Source organism: Bactrocera dorsalis, chromosome 1 (genome assembly GCF_023373825.1).
Source record: "Bactrocera dorsalis isolate Fly_Bdor chromosome 1, ASM2337382v1, whole genome shotgun sequence".
Taxonomy (NCBI): domain Eukaryota; kingdom Metazoa; phylum Arthropoda; class Insecta; order Diptera; family Tephritidae; genus Bactrocera; species Bactrocera dorsalis.
Window position 1 is genome coordinate 32,147,900 of NC_064303.1, and position 23,608 is coordinate 32,171,507.

The 23,608-nt window shown below is 34.1% G+C and overlaps 1 protein-coding gene across 6 annotated transcripts in view; it reads left to right on the top strand.

Moving 5' to 3' along the window:
- Positions 1 to 1,763: 1,763 nt before the first annotated feature.
- Positions 1,764 to 23,608, top strand: part of LOC105221840 (beta-1,4-glucuronyltransferase 1) — a 289,787-nt gene continuing 267,942 nt past the window's right edge. For 3 of the 6 annotated variants that reach the window (XM_049451423.1, XM_049451414.1, XM_049451438.1), the window contains exons 1-2: positions 1,764 to 2,118; positions 11,111 to 11,876. The gene's annotated coding sequence lies outside the window, so the exon portion shown is untranslated. The remainder of the gene's footprint in view (positions 2,119 to 11,110; positions 11,877 to 23,608) is intronic. The other 3 variants (XM_049451444.1, XM_049451431.1, XM_049451449.1) reach the window with 1 other exon arrangement.

Consider the following 23,608-nt stretch of genomic DNA (forward strand, 5'->3'; position numbering starts at 1 on the left):
ACGACAATACTGCCTTCATTGCTTGGCAGTCTACGTAGATGTTGACTCTGGAATTGCCTGCAGGTGCGTTACTTTACACTCCAATAAAGGCCAGCTCCGCGGCTTTCGCAATAGTAAAGACCTCAGCTTGAAATATACTGCAGTGATTCGACAAACTTAAAAGGCAGTCTTATGCCTAACTCTGAAGAGTATATTCTCGCACCAACTCCATCATCCATTTTTGAGTTTAGAGTTTTGCGCGTAGCTAACATACGTTAACGTCTTCTTTTTCTATGTTTACTATGAACCTTCTTTCCCAGTTGAAAAGTGGGATCATGTAGACGGTGTTTACCAAACCGTCATTACCCACCGAGCTATGCCCGAATGTTCTACATACATATATGAAAATTATCCTGCAGCCGGTAGTAGCCCGCCGATTTTGCTCCGCAGTCTATAGGGAGCAGGTTTAGTACCAATTCAAGAGCCGCCATTGGAATTGTTCTTAAGGCTCCCGTTATGCACAGCGCAGCGAGCCCATGAACTCTTTCCTTTAGCCACCATACTAATGCACCGAGAACGGAATTGGTCTTACAATAGCTGTGTAGCAGCAGTGCATGAGAGTTTGTGCCTCTTTCTTCCACGTTGTGCTTCCACAGCAGTGTGCTGTGCAAGACTACACCAAGTTACTTGGTGTGGTCCTTGAGAGAGATAAGATATAGAGCCTCATTTCGACATACTAAATTAACCCTCTTGTACTAAGCTCTTGCAGACACATAAATGATGATAAAACTTAATGAGCTGGCGCTTGGGGTTTTTGATAGAAAAGCCTTAAGCAGGATTTTTGGACGTGTTGTAACGATAAATGACGACTCCAACGAAAAAGGGTGGTGGTAAAAGACTAAGAGGCGGACCGTGTCTGTGGTTTAGTATACAAGTAGAAGAAGCAGTGACGAGACTGTTGTTTCATTAAAACATGAAGAATTCCAAAAGGGACGAGACATTTTTGCGAGGGGCTCCTTTTACCGGCTGCTATTAAGAAAGTTTTTCCACTTTGCAGGTGGATTGGCGATATATTTTTGAAATTTGAATTAAACACTTTTTTATAAATAATTAAACATTTAAATTAAGTTTCCTTTATTATTAAGTTTTTATTTATTTTTAACACATTTAACATTAAACATAATACAAAGCTACAGTGATGCCTAAAACTCGCCACCACTCTCAACTGTCACATTCTACTAGTGTTGCATTAGCGCACGACTAAACTTCAGCTGACAGTTAATAACAAAGCACAATACTTATCTCTTTCTAACAAAAAGTACAAGTGAATTACTCACACAAATGCGCTATATGCCGCTCTGTAATGAAACACAGAGCGGTGTACCAACAGAGCACGATATAATTGGTAAACAAATGTAAGGGGGCTAGCGAGCATATGTAAGTGAGAGCAACTGCCACTAAATGCGACTGTAGAGAGCCATGCCAACTGGCTTTTGGCGCTCAACAGCAGTCCCCACAATGCAGTCACTTGACAGCGCCACATGCTGTTAAAAATTACGCTCACAAGTGTTGCGTGCTGAGCTGCGAATGTCATATGGCAAAGTGTTGTGAGAATTTGTTTGTTTCTCCATTCATTCGTTGTTTATCCAATATACACACAAACATGTACATGCAGGCGGGCATGTTAACTAGATATGCATATAACAGTGGACAAACATAATTACATAGTGGAACGCTGAGAGCAGCGTTGACTGGCATTAATATGTTGGGTCTGAATTTGCTTGGAATTCAGTTTTAAACGGATTTTCAACGATATTGGTCATTCGGTCGCGAGTGTTTCACGTTGCATATTGGGTCATGCAACAACAAAACGTGTCACTGTGTAGTAGAAGTTTAATATTTTCATAGATATTATTAGTTCGTAATAAAAAGTAAACATAATTGAAAGTAATCAAAAACGTGTAGTGAATATTTAGTGTGTAAACCACAAATAATTAGAAATTGAAATAAAAGCTAAAACACACACCAAAAATCAAGTCACACAACAAGCGAGCGAGCGAGTGGGTGAAGACAAAACACGTACCTACATGTGTAAAAGCTGCAATAACAACACGGCATAAATTTATAGGCGAAAATCAGGTTGTTTATTATTTCTGTGTGCCTTTTTTGCAATTACTTGTTCCTAGTAGTTGTTTGTTGCTGCAAGGATCTAGCGTTTGTGTTGCGTATTCTTGCAAAGTTAGGGAAGTGCGCAAGAAGTCTAAATTTTATGAAAAAATCGCTTGAAATTCTGTGTTATTTTGTGTCAAGGAAGTGGCGCTAGTGCCATTGCCGCCGCTGCTGCTGAATTCGCTGTTGCCTCACTGTCTCGTCGTTTGCCTGGCACAAGCGCTTATGCGAGCGTGGAGCGAGCAAAATAATATTGTGTTTTTTCGTTTTGTTTTAGTTGTTGCTGCAAAAACAACAGCAAGTAGGTGCGGCAAGGCAAAAATAGCATAATAAATTGAAATCAGCTGTTTGCGCAGAGGGCCACCGCAGCTGTAGAGCAACAGCAACAGCAGCGGCAGCAGAAAGTTGAAAGGAAAGGAAAAGAAAACAACAGAAATAAATTGGCGAATGGCCGAGAAAAAGTTGTGTGTTTCCGTGCAAAATATTGATGTTTTTGCACACATTTTACAGTTTATGGACGAGCGGATTTTTGCACTGGCGCTGTGTGTGCTCTACAAACACAATTTAGTGAATTATTTTACGCTATTTTGTTGTATGTTTGTTTTAAATTTATTTCATTATAATTACACTTTCGTGAGACCAAATCAAATTTCGCTTATGTGGGGCAAAAATGATATATGTCAACAAAATAAAAATACTAAAAAAAAAAAACAATCAGTAAAAAAATGAAAATTAATAAATAAGTAAAAAAAAGAAATTAGGTTCACTTTAAATAATAAATAAATTAAATTTAGCTGCAATTTATGTATTAATCTTTCAAGGAGAAAATAATTAATTTTCATAAAAACGAGTAAAATGTAAGAAATAAATAAAATAACATTAAAGCTGTGATTTATGCGTTATACAAGGAGAAAGATTGCATTTAAAAAAATCCAGAAAAGCATAAAAAATAAATAAAATATAAATTTCCAAAACATAAAATAAAGAATATAATAAATGTGAATACATATAATAATATTTAATAATATATTAATAAAGTTTAGCTGTGATTTATGCATCAACCTCAAATATTGAAATTTTTCAAGTCTCGTCATAAAATATTTGCATCTCATGTATCAAATTAATAAAAATTGTTATATATACATATATACAATAATTTATATTTTTTCAAAACAGTTGAATACAAAAGCCTTGTGATTCTATTAAAATATAATAAATAAGGAAAATAATATTTAAGCTGTGATTTATCCATTAATCTTTCAAAGAAACCCTTAAAAAGTTTGACATTATACAATATATATTTTTTTTTAACTATAAAGTAAATAAAATTGAAAATAGATTAAAATTAAAACTAATAAAAAATAAAATAAAAAATAATGAATAATTAAAAGAATACTTAAGCTGTGATTTATGTATGCATTAACCCTAAAATCTTGAAAATTTTTAAAATTTGTGCTAAAATTTTGGCAGAAATATTAAAGAAATTCATATGTTTTTCATAATTTATATTTTTGTTAAACCCAAAAGCCTTGTTTTATTTAAAACTTACGGCGCTTGGTTGTCTAAATTATGTATTATAAAATTATTATAAATTATCATAATGGTAATATGGACGGATGGCAGCTGTATGTTATAGTGGTACGATCCGAAAAAGTCGTACGGCGATTATATCGTTGCTGCGGATAATAATCCATGCCAAATTTCGAGGAGATAATTTCTTAAATAAAAAAGTTTTCGGTAAAATAAAATGATTCTATGCTATAGTGTTCCGATCTGAACGAAATGTACCGATATTGCGATTGGTGAAGATAGCTTGTTAAATAAGAGAAATTTCCATACAAGAACTTGATTTGAATCATTTAGTTTGCAAGGCAGCTATATGATATAGTGATCCGTTCAATAAAATACATTCGAAAATTGTAGTGCTGATTGGAAAATAATTCATGTCAAATTTTGTGAATATATCTCGGCAAACAAAAAAGTTTTTAATACAAGAACTTATTTGTGATTGTGAATGTTTTATGGCAACTACATGCTATAGCAGTCCGATAACGTCGGTTTAGCCAAATAAGCGGCGTTTTGGAAAGAAAATAACGTAAGCAAAATTTCACATCGATATCTCGTAAATTGAGGGGCTAATTCGCGTATATGCAGCTACAACCTAACTGATTGTTTCCTCTTGTTGTCTTTTTTTTAATACTTTTGGCACTTAACTAGAAGAAACAAAGGTGAAAAGATAATACAGAAATTTCTTGATTTCGTTTTGATATAAATCTAAGTCAAAAGAATGCGCAAATTTATCGTCTCACATGGATTTGACATACCATATGCTTTTCAATTAGAAAACCAGTTTGTTATTTATTTATTTAGTGACACACAAACGTTTGTGTATATTTGTGCTTGCAAACAGTAATTGATTAGTTGCAAAGAAAGTAAGCTAAATTAACAGTCAATAAAAATAAATTCAAATAAATTCAAATTAAATTGTTCTTCAACAATGAAATGGTTAACTAAATAATAAATATCGTGCAGCAAAACTAAAAATAAAGAAAACTAAACTTAAGAGTAGTCAAGACTTTCGTACTCTGCTTTAAAATCTGACAATTGTGCAACAGCGAGAGAAATTTTTAACAGTTAACGCGCTTATTTACTCATCGCATAGTCGTGCTCGCGCTCTCTGCACTAAATTTGCACATTTTTTGCAATAAATTTTGAGTCACAAAATCACATGCATGCGGCATTTTGCAAATTAAAAGAAATTAAAAGGAAAATATATTTATTTTTGACATACATATATGTATGTACATATGTATATGTACATATGCAATTGTGTTCAATTCTATAAGAAAATGTTCATTACTTCAAATATATGTACATATGTACAAAATGCGCACAAAACACGATTTTTGTTTAATTTTTTTGAACGCTGTAAATATGTTTATGTCCAATTAGCTACATTTAGTGGCTTTCTAATAAGAAATGCAAGCACAAGTTGCATTACACATGCCGTGTACTCTGTAAGCATTTTAACATTACGCTGTTAATGTAATTTTCAGCGGAGCTTGTTACTGTAAACATGTTTCATTAAAATTCACTGCTAACTCATGTAACATTCAATGTTCAAGCAGCATATGTATATGACTGTTATGCATGCATTCGCAAAAGTCGCAGGAGAAACTGTTGCAGTAAAATACAGTGACAGTACAATCAAGCACCACAACAACAATAAACACACAATCAGTTAACTCACCGCGGCATTTGTTTATTTTCAAGATGTTCGTTCGTTTGTTCAAAGCAGCCTTCGCTTGAATTTCGGCTATTGTGCGCGGAGTTTGTTTTTTAGAAATCCAATAACAACAAAGCTGGCAAGTGGCAAAAATTCGTGACTTTTTTTTTGTTTTTAATATAAATAAAAGTACATATTTGTATTGACGCAAGCAATAAACATTCGTGATGCTAATTTAACGCATTTGCTACTGTTTGACAATTAGGAAATATTTTTGCAAAGAGCGTTGCAAATTGGTTTCATCAATTATTTCTTAGCGGAGAGGAGGTTAGTGGTTGGTAGCGTAAAGTGTGCCGGGTGCAGAAAGTGTTTCGATTAAAAATTAAAAAACAGTAATAAAAATTAGAATACAATAATAAAAATTAAAAAATAATAATAATAATTAAAAAAAATAAAATAAATAATAATAATTAAAAAAATTAAAATAAATAACAATAATATTAAATAAATATAAATGCAAATTAAAAAACTAAAAAGTGCAAAAAAAGGTGAAAATTAAAATCAATATTTATTTTGAAATTTAGAACAACAAAAAGGGTAGTAGTTGTATGACACTTATTCTACAAGGTGCGTTCCAAGGTAAATAGAATGCTTTCAACCTAACGCCCTCTGGTGGCGCAATTATATGTCGACTGGTGCGTTAGAGAATGCTATATTCATTGATTGTCCAGTGAGAATTTCATGACATTTCATTGATTGGAAGTGAAGTTATTGCGTTTAAAGTGTCAGTATGTTTGTGTTATCGGTGCGAAAATGAGCTTCGAACAAAGAGCCAACATTAAATTTTATTTTAAAATTGGTAAAACTTTTACCGAAAAGATTCAATTGATGAAACAAGTTTATGGCGATGATTGCCTATCCCGTAGCAGAGTGCACGAGTGGTTTCAACGTTTTCAAAATGGGCGTGATGGCATAAATGGCGATCAACATGTGGACCAATCAAAATTCGTGATCACCGGAAATTCCATCAAAACTGTGCGTGAATGCATCAAAAATCAGCCGAAATCATCATTAAAATTCATGGAAATGAAATTGAACATCTCCAAAACATCGATTTATCGCATTTTGACCGAAGATTTGGGCTTACGAAGGGTGTGTGCACGGTGTGTTCCGCACAAACTGACTGACGACCAAAAATTGCTCAGAATCCAACATTTGAAGGATATTTGACCAAAAATCACATTTTAACCATTAACCAGTCCCCGTAATCACTTGATATGGCACCGTGAGACTTCTTCCTTTTCGGAAAAATCCATTTACCCATGAAAGGAAAGCGTTATGCAGACCTAGAGGCCTAGAGGCAGACACCGGCATACTGGCGGCCAAGCCGGGCAAGGGGACTATTTTGAATAAAATAAATTGATTTTACCGAAAAAACCATTTGTTCTGTTTTTTTTTTAGTCCTGTTTACTTTGGAACGCACATTGTATATCTACATATTTTGAGCTTCAATTAGATCCAGTAAAGCTAATGAAATGGTCAACACTTTTCTTCGTTAATGTCAAGACTTTATGGAATTCACTGCTTGGGAAAAATTATCAGCGATACATTTTTGGTATAAAGTCAACCGGGCGTTTGAAAACTTGTACATTTGGTATAGTGATCTAGGGGAAGTATTTACCCAATTTCGTTCTGGACACTGTAACAGGTTAAACTTCTACTTAACCAGAATCGTCCACGACATACTAAATATATGTTCAGCATGACCCTAACGTCCTCTTAGAATGCTCAGCGAACCCCACTCATCTAAGCTCTCTATGGTTGACTTCCTCGATACAGCACGTTTCCTAATTCTCTTCAAATTGCACAGATCGATCGATATTTTCGGTGACAAGTTAGCCATAGGAACATATTCGGTGTCTGATTCTTTGAAAAGTTATGCTCCGATTGCGAGATTTTTTTTACGTGAGATGGTATATCTTAATATGCTTGAGTTAATTACAACACTTTTTAGGTTTTCTATTACTGTTATTTTGTGAGCGTAGTTAGATTCGATTCCGCTCATCTGAAATACAAACATTTTTATGGTGGCAAGAAACATATGTGCCGAGTTTCATCACTTTTTCTTCTTGACCCTGAAATATTTCAGAGTAATCTCTAAATGTCAACAAAACCAATAAAATAACTTTGATATGAACTACATGCGACTTTCTTAAAAAAGAAAAAGTAACAAGAATGCCAATGCTACTGCTTTGGATAGTTAAGGAATAGCTCTAGCGAAGAGAATGCAAATTTCGAGGTTCATGTTGCCTTTGAATCTCTTCACACGTATATCTCGTTCTAAGTTAAATATAATACTATGGTCGACTCCCAAGTCTTTTTTCTTCGTTTTCAAAGTTGTTTATACCATTTATTTTTTTCTTTTTGGTTCTACTAATTAAAGATAATATGCTGCAATTAAATACTCATAAATCTGTTTATAAGTGTTATATCTATTGCTACTATTTTTATGAGTGCCTGTAAAAATATCAAAGAGACCGAGCTATCACTGTCAAAATTAACAGTATATACATAAATCAATGTGCGTTATCTAATAATTAGGACGATTGTAGCAGCTCTTCTGCAATTCAATTAATCAGTAAAACCATAATATAAAAAAATTAAGAATGTTAGCGATAAAGCTATTAGATTACGAAAAGAATTGGACCTTCATAATTATGGAAAATATGATAAATATGGTAATCTTTCGTTGAATTTTGCTGTTCTGAAACTCTTAATGCGATTCAATAATAGCCTAAAGTTGTAAAAACGGAGATAAAGCTTATTAGCAGGGTGATATTAAGTAACGGGTGATTTTTTTGAGGTTAGGATTTTCATGCATTAGTATTTGACAGATCACGTGGGATTTCAGACATGGTGTCAAAGAGAAAGATGCTCAGTATGCTTTGACATTTCATCATGAATAGACTTACTAACGAGCAACGCTTGCAAATCATTGAATTTTATTACCAAAATCAGTGTTCGGTTCGAAATGTGTTTCGCGCGCGTGTTTTGTTCAGCGATGAGGCTCATTTCTGGTTGAATGGCTACGTAAATAAGCAAAATTGCCGCATTTGGGGTGAAGAGCAACCAGAAGCCGTTCAAGAACTGCCCATGCATCCCGAAAAATGCACTGTTTGGTGTGGTTTGTACGCTGGTGGAATCATTGGACCGTATTTTTTCAAAGATGCTGTTGGACGCAACGTTACGGTGAATGGCGATCGCTATCGTTCGATGCTAACAAACTTTTTGTTGCCAAAAATGGAAGAACTGAACTTGGTTGACATGTGGTTTCAACAAGATGGCGCTACATGCCACACAGCTCGCGATTCTATGGCCATTTTGAGGGAAAACTTCGGACAACAATTCATCTCAAGAAATGGACCCGTAAGTTGGCCACCAAGATCATGCGATTTAACGCCTTTAGACTATTTTTTGTGGGGCTACGTCAAGTCTAAAGTCTACAGAAATAAGCCAGCAACTATTCCAGCTTTGGAAGACAACATTTCCGAAGAAATTCGGGCTATTCCGGCCGAAATGCTCGAAAAAGTTGCCCAAAATTGGACTTTCCGAATGGACCACCTAAGACGCAGCCGCGGTCAACATTTAAATGAAATTATCTTCAAAAAGTAAATGTCATGAACCAATCTAACGTTTCAAATAAAGAACCGATGAGATTTTGCAAATTTTATGCGTTTTTCTTTTAAAAAAAGTTATCAAGCTCTTAAAAAATCACCCTTTACTTCCAAGTGAACAGATTTTCTTCTTCAACGAATGTGAACTTAGTTAGAAACTCCGCCTACCTTCCATATATTCGAAGTATTTTCTAATAATTTAGATCTGGAAGCGTTACGGAAGACAATTTTAACAGTTATACAAGGTATACTTAATTAGCCACAAAGTTTATAACAATCAGAAGAAAACGGCCTGATCAACTTGACGAGTTGAGTCATCTAGCCATGTCCGGTTTGTCTGTCCTTCAGTTCGCGAAAAAGTCCTTCAGTTCAGTTAGCACACTGCTTTTTCCCTAAAAGGTATTGTCTTTTATATTTCTTTAGGAACCACTGCCATAAACTGTATTTGAAAGGTTAGGTGAAGTTTTTAACATTTCTACATATCGTTCGGGTATGGTTTAACTGTTCGTATTATTCATTGCCTTCCATACCCACATATGTACATGATCGGGTTGCAATTAATGTTTCCCTCTGCTCGTTAAGATATTAATTTTTTATTTATATTACCTCTTTTCAAACAAAATTTATAGACTTTGTACCTTTAGCGATAAAGGAAAGTGCTTTATACTCAATACTGACTTTTTTGAGAAGATATGATCCTTTGAAATTTGTATTTGTACATACTTCTTATTTCGAGTTGGTTGTAGATATTTGTAAATATCATCGATTATAAGTAAATGGATCGAAACTGTAGACCAATCTTAACAGCATCGTGAAGCTCGAGGCAGATCCCGTAAGGCCTACTCAAATTCTCCATTTTCTTCCGAATTTCGTCGGAGTTCTTTAATTTTTTCTGGTATGACAATCATTCCGAGTTGCTATGCAGTCCCAAATTGCGAATGGGCCAATTGATGACAATTACTCTGGTAGGTTCTCGTTACGCTCAAAAATTCAAAACCAAGCTTTTTGGCCAATTAATGACTGAAGAAGTTAAGAAATTTTCAAATTTTATTCAGTTTTTCAAATATTTATGAATTTTCAGAAATTCTAATGAAAGCTTATAAGAGGTATCAATAGTCCAGACATCAGATTTTCTTTTCTTCCTCTTTAGCACTACAACCGAGGAAAAATCTGGAGCTGTGGGTGGCACCAATACCGGGCCTACCGTGCTTGACTGGTTTGTAGGTGAGCGAAAATTCACCTAAATAGTGACCAATCATTTCGGGTTTAATTTCAACCTGTGTGAAGTCCTTGCCATTGTAAACACCGATGATGGAACCAGTCATCTCGGGTAAATCGCCAGTTGTCTTACGCCAGTTGTAATTCCCAAAAGACCACAGGTGGCTATGCGCTTGGTCCTTCAATTGGATGCGTGGACGCCCTTGCTTACGTTTTCCATCCATGGGTCTCGAGCTTAAGGAGCCTTTCGCTGGAGCATTATTTTCTATGCGAACGGCAGGCCTAACTAGCACATTTTTATGCGCTTAATTATATCCATGTCGCCATATAGCTCATACATTTCGTGGCACCAAAGATCTTGCGAAGAACAGTTCTCTCGAGTGCTACAGGTGCTTTCTCGTCTCGGATCGTCATCGTTAATGTTTCGGCGTCGTATAATAGCACGGAAATAATTAGGGACTCGGCCTTTAACCTAACATAACTTAGGTCTTTTAAGTGATCACTAATTTATTTCTCTGCAAATAATAACTTATATTACGAGAAAAAATTAATAAATAAACAAGTAATAAAAAAAAATAAATTTCAAAAATTAATAAAAAATAATAATTTAAAAAAATATTAATTAATATATTTGAAAAAATAATTTAAAAATTAATCAAAAAAAAAATTAATAAAAAAATATTTAAAAATCTAATAACGAAAATAAGTAAAAAAATTAAGAAAAACAATTTATTTATCAAACCAAATTTTGTAACTAGCTTTGCAACAACAACAACCACAACAATATATTTAATTAAACAAGTCATACCAAGTTACTTACATAACACTTCAAATTTCGTTACAGGTATTTTACAATTCCAAACAACGTTTCATGCTCAAAACCAAGCCAGCGTACAATAAATGTGTATGATAAATAGTCAGAGTGAGAGAGAGAATGGAAATGAATGAATTCGCTCACTGTGCCCTGTAATATTTGTAAGAAGTGAAAAAAGCAAGAAAAAAAGAAACAACAACTAACAAAAAGTGACCGCAAACCCAGCTAGTAAAAGTCTGCGCTACACATATGTACACATAAACATATAAACGTATGTGTATATATATACTTGTATATGTTTTCATATAAAGTGCACAGAAAAGTCCATGCATACAAACATATTTACATGTTAAGTGTTTTTTGGTGTTGTTGTGCTTTGTTTTGTGCGCTAAAAAATCAGTAGCTACATATGTGGTGTTGACAAATGTATGTATGTTTATACAACAACAAACACATACATACATGTTTTACAACGCAACACGTTGTCTTTTCATATTTACATATGTAAAATAAGAAAATATTTTTACTGAAAATATCAATGACACGCGCAGCTCGCGAAACTTGCAAAAAAAAAAATTAAATCAAACTTTTTAACAATTGGCAACACTGTGTATTGTAAAAGTAATTAATGAATTGCATAATTGTGAGAAAAGTGTGTAAAAAAATAAAATCGTAATCATTTTTAAAATTTATTAACAAGTGAAAAGCTTATGCATTTTAAGCTCAGCGCCTTGTTTTGCCAGCAACGCGGATTGAATTTTTCTTACTATTGGATATAGTGGAGTTGCAATTTTGTGTAAGTAAAATATTTATATTTTTTTTAGAAAAATAAAAATCCTTATAATTTCTTGTAGAAAGGTTAAAACAAAATCGAAAATCTTGCTTTTTTAAATTTTTACCTTAAACTTTAAAGTTATGTTGAAGAAGTGTCAATGCAAAATTAATAGATCTTTTCATTACCTAAAACTTTGCCCTAGAACAAGAAATTGTAGTTTGGTCGGGAGTTGAGATACCCGTTTTTAACTCTTAAAAATTCGACAACTCACATTTCTTAGTAAGTAATCCATTTTTTAATATCCGTAAATCTGATACATCTAGCCCTAATATATAATTATTTAGTACACTGTTTTTTTGCCCATACATATATTTTTATTGATTCTGAGCTTTCTGTCTTAAAAGCTCAAGCTTTCACTAAAACTCAGTGAGTAATGAATTTGTATTGACGGTTATCCGAAAAGCACGATCGTCGCCTTAAAGTAGACTGTTTCAGTACACTGATTCTATATAACGCTGGAAACCTTTTTCCAATTCTGAATCACTAAAGCCATGTATGCTATTGATGGAAAGCGACCGAAAAACGTGAGTGTATCCTTAACGTATACTCTTTTAGTATACTGATACTTTATAACGTTAGAGTTTTATATCGATTCTGAACTTTTTTCTGTAAAAGCTCGAGCTTTCACTAAAAGCACAGTTTTACCAAATCTCAAGCTTTCACAAAACATCATGGTTCATATCATACGCCCCAAAACGCATTATTATTTGTTTTTGATAGAAAGCGACAGAAAGCGTGAATATCTTTTTAATCCAGATGTTTTATAACATCAAAAATTTATATTGATTCTAAGCATTTTTCTGTAAAAGCTTTAGCTTTCGCTAAAATTCAAGCTTCACTAAAGCTCAGGCTTTCAGTAAAGCTCATCACTCACTCCAAGTTCTCTCAAATTTATACAATATATTTCTTTAGTGAGGGAAAAGTAAAACCATTAAATTCTCACAACCTGATTTTATCCTGCTGTTTTTTATTTACTCTAACACCACGACGCATAGAGTTTGATCAAGAAAATTACTCCAGGAGTATTCTGTCATCAGATTGTCTAATTTTTGATACTAGAGTGACCTTTTAACTACTCTACAGATATTTAATGTATTTCTAAAGCTATAAACGAAAATTTTAGTTCCAAATATGAGTTCGTTCATAGAATTTTAAGAATTGGACTTTTTGGGTAATGATCTCATCAAGCAGATTCAGCATAAGAACAAATTTGCTCGTAATGCAATTTTTGGAAAGTGGGAATGTGATTTCGAGCGTTAATTGTCCCAATAAGGTGCAATTTTCATCCTGATATGTGAAATTGATTGATTCGATGAAGAAACCACATTGACTGCTTTCATAGTGGACTCAAACAACTGTTATCTGAGTTCGTTTAACGTCGCTGCAACGATCTTCATCTTCATTAGCATGGTTGGGATTAATAAATCCAAAATAGATAATGTCATATATAGGAAAATAAGAGAGAGATAGTCAAAAGTAAGGTCTAAAGTCTCTGTACTAAAACATTACACTATATTTTTTTTTTATCTCACACTATACTCTCAAAACTGAAATATTATACGTACGATGCTTGGCTTACACAAGAGAGAACTATGATTACAAATCGAAAAGGAGGTGAAACAAATATGTTATATATGCTAAAAGTTTCTGAATAAATTAAGAAGAAAAACATTGAACTGGCTATTGGTATATTCTATACTCAATATAAAGATTTATAACCAGATAGCTTTTGTGGTAATTTTTTCAACGTTGGTATCCTTGACATTAGAACAGTTGGTTGGCAGTAGCTCTTAGCATTAAGGGTAGCATTGTTTCAAGTTTTAACTGTCTTTATATTCTGGTAATTATTATAGAAATATGAACCTTGAGCGACCTTCATAAGTTTAATAACTTCGTGATAATATATATATGGAATACATACATATGTATATATCTATTATACACATGCTCTTTATTATATAATATACTATATACACTTGTATTTCTATAATACTATCAAAACGCATACTCTGTCCATTCGCATAAGTGCTACTTTTATCACTTGAACGCGAAATAAGGTTTTCTAAGTCTGACTTTTGCTTTCTTGGTAGTTTTTGCTGATAACAAGAATACGATAAACATACTTGAGAACATCCGTACTGGATGTGTACTATACATAGTATGTCGTTTTTTATACGTGTGCACATACATTGTATGTGCAGATATGAGAGCAAGTGCATGCAAAATAAAGGGTGTTTTTAGGATGTAGAACTTTTGTTTTAAATAAAACAGAAAAATTCACAAAAGTAGAAAATGTTTTGACGGTAATAACTCTCTTAAAGGGGGTTCAAAATTAACGAAAGATTGAATTCAAATACAGGGTGTCTCAATCCACCTTGTTTCTATTCTCTATCAATATTGGTGGGCTTTAGCTTTTGGAGAAAATATATGATTTTATGAAACATGAATAAGCAAAGCATATTTAGAAAAATTAGAGAGCCAAAATTCTCTGCACTAAAACTCTGTGTATACTATACTCTATATCTCACTTTATAGTCTCAAAACTGTAACATTAGAGGAAACTTCGCGCAAAGTTTTGCAAATGTTGTCGGTCATATCCGAAATCCCGGCCAATGTTGGTTTTCGATTGCTCAGCCGTAAGGCAAAACTCCTTGAAAGAATGTACCCCGTAAAAAGAAGTAAATTTTCGTAATTTAAGTTGCTGTTTTTATACCATGAGAAGCACACTTACGAGTATTATAAGTTTGCACGAACAACATATATTAAATTTGTTACGAGATCTTATAAAATATATAAAGTATTAGCATGACAAGTCTATATATACAACAAATAGTCCCACAGTCTTTGAGATATTGATCTAAATTTTTGCACACGTTCATTTCTTTACAAAAAGTTGTCGTTACTGGACAAACTTAGCATACAGTTATCATACAAACTGGTCCATCATAATTAAATCCTTATATGGAACATTGGTTTACTTGACAAGATATCTTTACGAAATTCGACTTGGATTATTGCTTACAGTAAAGGTGCAATCTCAGACTAATCGTTCAAATCGGACTCCTATAACATATAGCTGCCATACGAACTGAATCAAAATCGAGTTCTTATATGGAAAACTTTTTTATTTTAAAAATTATCTTCATAAGGATTCATATGGATTATTGTCCAAGGCCACATTACCTTCTCTGAACAAATTCTTTAGTTTGGACCACATAAAGCTGCCATACGTAATAAGCAATTAAAATCTAGATACATAGATAACTTTTTAGACTTTTGTTTGCTGTAGAAATGCTCCTGTGAAGGGTATTATAGTTTCAATGCAGCCGAAGTTAACGGTTTTTCTTGTTTTCGCTTCATTAAAGAGGTCCATTCACATGTCGTATGGCTTACATCGAAAAAAATTAACATAAACGTCAAACACATGTGCTTACTTTGACAGCTGGTTTGACAGCTATTTCTCAAAATATCCAAGATGTCTAAGGAAACACCCTATATACTTTTAAGTTGTGTTTGGAAGCTTACAAAGACTTTTACGAATGTGTCCAGTCAATGCTATTTTCCCAACATTTCATACTAAAAAACTCTACGCTCCTAAAAATTCACCCTATACATACATATTATATGTATGTAAGTCGTATTTAGACGCTTACAATCACTTTTACTTGTACGCATAGTAGTGTTTATGAAAAGAACATACTAAAAGAATATGTTATATGCATAGTTGCGTACATATGTAAGTACTTACATACGTACATACATATATGATATTATATATAGTACAATATATATGTACATATATACCACAATGCTCCATTTATTCGTTCACTGTGCATTCTTCTTTTTTCTCGATATAAAACTCAAAACGAATTCTTAAAAAAAGCGATAATTTTCTTAGGAAATGTTTAAAAAAAAGTCAGCATTGAAATATTTGCATATAAATTTAAGTTCACAACATCACGTTTGCTTGTTCTTGATAATAATTTCAATTGAACGGTGAGTATGCTGAGTGAATGAAATGTTGGCCCGGAAGTTCGTTTAGCACTAGATCACGTGCCTGCGCTGTTAAACGTCGCAATCAGTATCTCAACTCACATACATGCTGCCATAAACGTAAATACAATAGTATATATGTATATGCATATATAGTTTTACCGTAATCAAAGGTAACATATTTTGCATTTAATGGGCGCTCCAAACAATTCTTAGATAAATTTTGCTCGTGTGCTTAATATAAATAAAGCGTAAATGCGATACCTGTTTTTATAGTTGTAAATAAAAAAAGTTATGACAAACGCTGATTAAATTTGCAGATAAAATAACTAACATTGCAAACAATTTTTTTTTTAATTGAATTACAACATTCATGTGCAAACAATTACCGTTGCTTTGTAGCAAAGAGTATCTCGTGTGACTATCTTTTATGTGACAAGTCAGTGATAAGCACACGTATTCGGAAGTCAAATACAAAAATATTCAGACAAGCGCAGTAACTGGAAGTCATTGCCTGGCATGTCGCAAATCAAAAAAGATAAAAATGCGACAAGATATTATCAGGTAACACCAAAATACTGCGCAATTCAGGGAAGAATGATAAAATATATGCTTATTAAGTTTGAATTGAAGCAATCTCAGCCAGTTCAGAAAACTTCCAAATCCTACATAACATATTAAATAAATCCGAAAATCACTTTGACTAGACAAAAGTTGATAACAAGCATCTGAGGCAACAGAAAATTAGGAACAAAGTATAACCATTGTTAAGAATTATTATTATTATTATTACAACATGTTCTTAAAACAAACATATAAATTGGGGACTAGGAAAATTTAAAAATTTCGTTTCGGGTTTCTCTTTCTATAAGTTGTTCATATAAATTATTAATTAATCATTTTCCCTCCGACCTCTATTATAAACAGAGTGAGTGATATCATCGATGTATTTCCTCAACGTCTGTTCTAACGATTGCTGCTTACGCTTAATAATCTAATCCAAACGGTTTGGGATATTAACAAAATTCTTTGTTCCTTTGAAAGTAATTTTAATGAAATTATGTTAGGAACTGTGCCCATACGGACACGCTTGCGGAAGTCCAGACGTTGAATCCAATTTCCGACGGTTTGAAGCATAAATCGGCCGATGCTGCTGCAATTTCACGTTCGTTATAGTCGTATGAAGTTCATCAATCGTCGCTGGCCTGACGGAGACCCACAGAAAATAGTCTAGTGGCGACCGAGGCGGTGAATTGACTGGATCATTTCGTGAGATAACACGTTCACCAAACTTCTTTTTCAATAAATTGATTGTGATATTCGCAGTGTGGCTTGTGGCGCTGTTCTGTTGGAAACACATATTGTCCAAGGTCATATCATTCAATTCAGTTATCATTGAGCGGTAGCGATTCCCATTCACAGTTACATTCCGGTCTTGATCACCACGGCAGAAGTACGAACCAAGGACGCCGTCAGCCTATAAAATGCACCAAACCGTAATTTTTTCGAGATGCAATTGTAACTCATGCAGTACGTGTGGATTGCTGCTTGACCAATAACGCATATTTACTTATGAACGAAGTCATTCAGCCAGAAATGAGCCTCATTGCTGAAGATGATTTTTCGATAAAAATCCAAATCATCTTCAAGTCGATGCTTAGCTCACTTCTCTAACAGTTCTTGCGTCAATTTGATCTCGTGAGCCAAGATCTTTTCGCCAAGTTCATCACAACGACGTCACAGAGATGCTCAACGCCTGAGATCGACGTGTGAGAGACTGAGTTAGGTCTTTCTAAATTGATGTACCAACGGCAGCAATATTTTCGCCACAACAGGCAGTTCTTTCACTCACTGGCACGGGAACATTTTGTACTGATGCTCAATTGTCCACTAGATGCTCAATTGTTGATCGGACCGGACGATTATGATGACCATAAATTGGACGTAGCGGTCTTAAAGTTGAGGTCACTGACTGCGAATTTCGGTAGTAAATTTTACTAAACTCGACTCGTTGTTGGATCGTATATCTTTCCATGATGAAATGGAAAAAATCTTACAGAAGACAAATGTGAAAGGAGCGGGAAAAATATGGCGTCATTTACTGCCTCTATCGGTTCTATGGATAGGCAATTTCAGTTTGTGGAACAAAAAAACATGACATGGATATCTCAAAATATAAATATTGTCAACAGCTGATTGTTTAAAATGAAAACTAGCCTGATTATTGGGATTTATAGCATAAGAAGGGTCACAAGTGCAGTCCAAGACAATTTTTGCGAACATTTTATTTACAACTGAAAGTAAGGAAATACCTCTCAAGTTGTTACATTTTTTGATTGCAGACTCTTTTTGGAATCTTCCTAAATATCGACTTTCAAATCATACATAATTTTTATGCACCTAAAGTATGAATGAGAGCCCAACAACCTACACTTTGAAACCTTCTACAGGTGTATTTCCACTCCTTCGATTCTTGTAGTATCGAGCTTTTTGAAAGCAAAAGAGATCGCCTCTAACCTGGTTGGATCGCAGTCGATGTTTCTATTGTGGCTACGTCTTTTTATAAATGGGAATTCAGAAATGGGGGAACTCAGAAATTTCATCATGAATAATATTCATGATTTCCAGATATCTAATTGGTCCTATTTATTTATGACCAAGCTGTTGTCCTCTTTGATGTATACTACCAGAAATATACATATATAGATAACTACACAAGTTCTTTCACATCTCCTTTATCAGAAGAATTCGTACGGATTCTTCAATCAGAGGTACTTCATCGTAGTAGGTGATTAGTAGAAAACAATATATTCTATGGCCGGTCTGCTACTTCAGCGTTTTATACAGTCTGTCAAGAAAGATTTCGCTCTAATTCCTTCGAGAGTCCCGATAGAGGGATGCTTTGTCCTAGATGCATTGTCAACAAAGGTTTAGTTTTCGTTGATCTTCTGAAAGAGAATCACGTTAAAACGCCATGAGTGCTAGGTACGCATCGCGCTACGAGGCTGTGTTCCTTGCATCTACCTGAAAGGTTCCAAAATGTCGCAATCAGCGGCTGCTAAATATATGAAGAAAGTCGACGGCATTTGTATAGAAGTGGATACAGCGATATATAGTGGCTAAAATGTCGATGACTTACCAGAACGTGGTTGGATAGGAAAAAGTGAACAAAAAAAGATGAAAAAAAGAGTAGTAAATCTGTTTTCGCGGAATTTTGCTTTAACATTGCAGCAAGGACAAGCAAAGTTAATGGAAAAAGGTTTAGATATATCCTAGGAAACTATCCGAACCCTTCTTCATACTCATGATCTGAAATGGCGCAACACAATGAAGACGCCTCTGTTGACTGAAAAGCTTGTGACAAAGCGACTCGCTTGGACGCATGCGAATTTTGATAGAGATTTTGAAAATGTCATTTTTACTGATGAATGTTCTATATGGGCACGTTCTGTCCTCACGCGAGACTGGTCAACTTCCACCAATAGGCTTTTTCAGCGGACCGTAAAACATGGAATAAAGGGCATCTTTGGGGCTGCGTCTCAAAGCAGGGATTCGGCACTTTGTACCTCTTTATTGACAACCTGAATGCCGAGAAAATGGATAAAATCTACAAAAAGGCTTATTGCTTTTTGCCAAACGATGGTTTATTAGAAAAAATGAAGATTGGATTCTGCAGGAGGACAACGATCCTAAACACCGTGCAAGCTCTGTACTTAGTGGAAAACTTAATCTGGCATCGTTACATGGATTGGCCGTCGCAGTCGGCCGATGCAAACCCTATTGAAAATGTGTGAGCATATATTAAACAGAAGCTTCGTGGAAGATGCACAAACACTTTTGAAGCAGTTGTCTTACGAAATTCGTCAGATCGGGAGATCCTTGCCACTAAAATACGCCGTCAAATTAGTAGAAAGCACGCCTCGGAGATGCCAGGCAATTATTGAGGTGGGTGGTGACTGGACATATTATTGACCATAATGTGTACATATATATATAAATATGAAGTTTTATAAAATAATTTTTTTTATAAATTAACCTACCGAAGCCTTCGAGCTTACTTCGTCAGGCTAAAATCTCTAAATATTTCCGTTAGCAGATAGCTGTTAATCGGTTATAACGCTAAACACTCAGTCGCTGGAGCCTCTTCACTGATAATAAGAGTCAGCGTGGAAAGGTAGAGGCTGACATTGCATCAGAGAGGCTTTTCTAGACTAGGCTTTGGGGCAAAAAAAAACTAGAACTAGAACTAGAATATGAATCAAAATTTTATAAACAAAAAATATTGAAAATTTCATTGGGCCTCTTCTCTAAGCGAGCTAGAAAAGAATACAAAACAAAAAAAAAAAATAATAATAAAAAGATATATGTACTATACTGCAAATATTTCAACGCTTAGACAACATGTTGCTATTCTATTCTATTTAATTTGTGACTGGTAGTTTGAGAGATTTTGACTGTGATTGTTCAAAAAATAATATTACAATTAATATGGAACATTATTTTTTTAAACAGGCGACAACACTTCTAATATATAAATTTCGACAAGCTGTTTTCAAATCATTTGAGTGCTAGTCTTATGACAGTGCTTTGTATCCCATAATTTTTTTTACTTGATATTTCGAAACAGCTGGCAACCCTTAAACAATAATTTTCAACTTAAACCACGCTAGTTACTGATATCAGATAGGGTTTTTCGTTCAAAATTTAAAAATAGATGCCAACTCTCTAATATTTTATTGTAAGCAATTCTGTAAAAAACTTATACTCTGTAGCAAAATGTTGTAAGTGTATAAATTTATTGGAAAAATATTACAAATTTAAACTCAAATGATCAGTATTACTTTAAATCGTTCATAACAAATTCATATCCTAATCTCGCCCCACCTAATTTTTGGCTATTGTGCTGTCCACTCAAGCGTAGAAAGGCTTTTGGGAAATTTGTTTTTTTTTTTAATTTTTGCAGGTTACAGTCCCAATGTATTGTTATTTGTTTTTGTGTTTTAAATTGAACCCAACATTTACTGTTCATTTCAATTGTCAAGTGAATTTCGCCTCATACATGTTATCCTTTTGATTTTATTCTCCCTGGTGTAATGTTTTTGTACCCATAAGTGTGCTACATTTGTACATGTTAGGGATGTTCTTAATTATTTTGAAGAAGAAAAAATTTTATTTATTTACTTAATTTATTTTTGAGGTTAGCTGATGAAATAAAAATCAAGTCATATAGGAAATAAAACAACTTAAATATTATTATATTAATGAAAAGCAAATAATTTGATTCTCTTTATTTCAATATAAAACATACATATCTTTCTGTATACAATAAATATTATACAATTTTGTAGTGATAAGAACTTATTTTATTATAAAATAATTTTTATTTCTAGAATGTCTAAGGAATATATACTCTTTGTGTTAAAAATCTTTTTAACTTAATTTTAGTTCAAAAATTATGAAATACTGAGCAAAAAATAGTAAGACTTTGTTCATAATTATCTAATTCTTAATTTGAAATTCAAAATCTTTGTAATCCCCCTCAAAGTAATCCTACTTGACCTCAATACACTTGTGCCAAAGTTTTTTCCAACCCTCGAAACAGTTGTTAAAGTTGAATTCCGAAATAGATTTAATGTTCGAAGCGCAAACGACGCATAAGACTCAAATAGTATTCCTTGTTGACAGTTTGGCCCTTGAAGGAGTTTGAAGTTTACCACACCTCAATAGTCTTGCTTTTAGGTGTCTTTTTCGGCTTCGGCTCATCTTTGTCACGATATTCGGCCGATTGATCGTCTGATTCCGGCCAGTAATAATACCTTTCATGACATCCTGGTAGTAGGAAAGCATTGTATTGCAGGCGTTAATGCGGCGCTGATTTTCGAAAAAATTAATTGCTTTTGGAACCAATCGTGCATTCTTTTTTCTTAGACCGAAATCATCTTTCAAAATGAGGTTACGAAGCTTACCCATATTCCAACGATTCCTCTAATATCTCTGACTGTTAATCGTTGATTCTTAGGCACCAATACCTTTATCAAATCGAAGCCTAGTAAATCAAATTTTGTGACCATATACATACATTGCTTTGTGACACGATGCATTATCTTGAAAATAGCACTATCTTCTTCTCTAAATAATGTTTTCGACCTCGGTGCTCATTTCGCCGCTTGCCAAACCACTTGTCAACGGTTGATTTCCCTGGCACAGAGTCCAAATGATATCAATCAATCGAAGCCTTGCCTTCAACAGCATTTTATCCTCAAAAAGCAATACTTTATTAACACACGAAATCTTTTTGAGCCATTTTTGTAAACTAACACAAATATTAAAAAAAGTTGTATAATTAAGAACACCCCTAATACTCGTACGATTTGTTCTAGCAGGCCATTTCAACTGTCAAAAGCCTGACACTTGATAAACTGTCCCTTTTCATGCGTGCTCACCGCTCACGTGCATTCGATTCGAATAAGCATTTTACCCACACACACTCACACACACACCCGCATGCCTGCTCACCTAACATTTCTCGCACCTTCTGGCGTGTTATCCTTTCCTTGCGTTACCAACATATCCGACATAACGGTTCAAAAGTTTACCCCTCGATTAGCGCCTTGTTTGCTGTTGTTATGACAACGCTGCCTTTCATAATGAATATCTTCCACTAACCTTTTCGTATCTAATTTTATATATGCTTGCATAGTTGTTGTTTTGTTCGTTACTTGCTGTTGCGTGGGCGTGTGCAATAACTGTTTATGCAAGTTTTAAGGTTTAATAACGGAAATACATATTTCAGAAAGTTTGTTTTACATTCGCGCACATTTTATACTGCTATTTATGACGAAGAGCCGCGGCTCACACACGAACCACTGGGAGAGTTTTTTCTTTCGAGCATCTTCAATATTGTAGTTATGCAATTGAAATGTTTGTTTAAATTTTTTTACGTCCACAGTGGCCTTAGGTTGTAGAGAATTTAGAATTAGAGCTTTCTGCCGATGTCATTTTGTTACAATTCCACTACGTTTCAAAGTATGCTGTCAATTAAGTTGATCTTTCAAACTCCATGGCTTTGGAAATTCCGCTAAAACTGTCCGTATGACCAATTTTGTAAACCCCTCCACCTACTTATCATTTCCTAGCCCTAATTCTATTTTCAATATTTTCAAGATTTCTATCTAAGGCGAGTATCAATATTTCTGATGGGCTGTGATCCGTTCTAGGTTTATGTCAGTGCATCGAAAACTAGCAATTTTGCCTTCTTACACAATCCTAAAGCAGAAAAAGTGTGACACTTAATTTGAGAATCTGTCCTTTAAGGGGTTATATACGTTGATAAATTTCAAAAAGTTTAAGTTTTGGCGTACTACAGGTATAGATGAGATCCCTCTACAAGCGGTGTTTTGACTTCACAAAGCACTTCAAGTGTGATACTTAAGAATCTAACCTAACTTAAACTCCTTATGTGCAGTGTTTAAACGATAAATACTAAAATAAACTTGTGTATAGTGTTTGAAAGCAACTGAAGACAGAAGGGAACTTTATTGCATTGTTTTATGTTATAAAAGTTTTCTAAATTGTCAATTCATGCACGGTGTATTAGTTGCCAATTGCTCTTAAGGTTAGTCATTGAACTTTCGCTTTTTCGCTCACCGAAATGTATGTTGAGGAGGAAAGACTAGGATCGTTATAATGCACATTTGAAA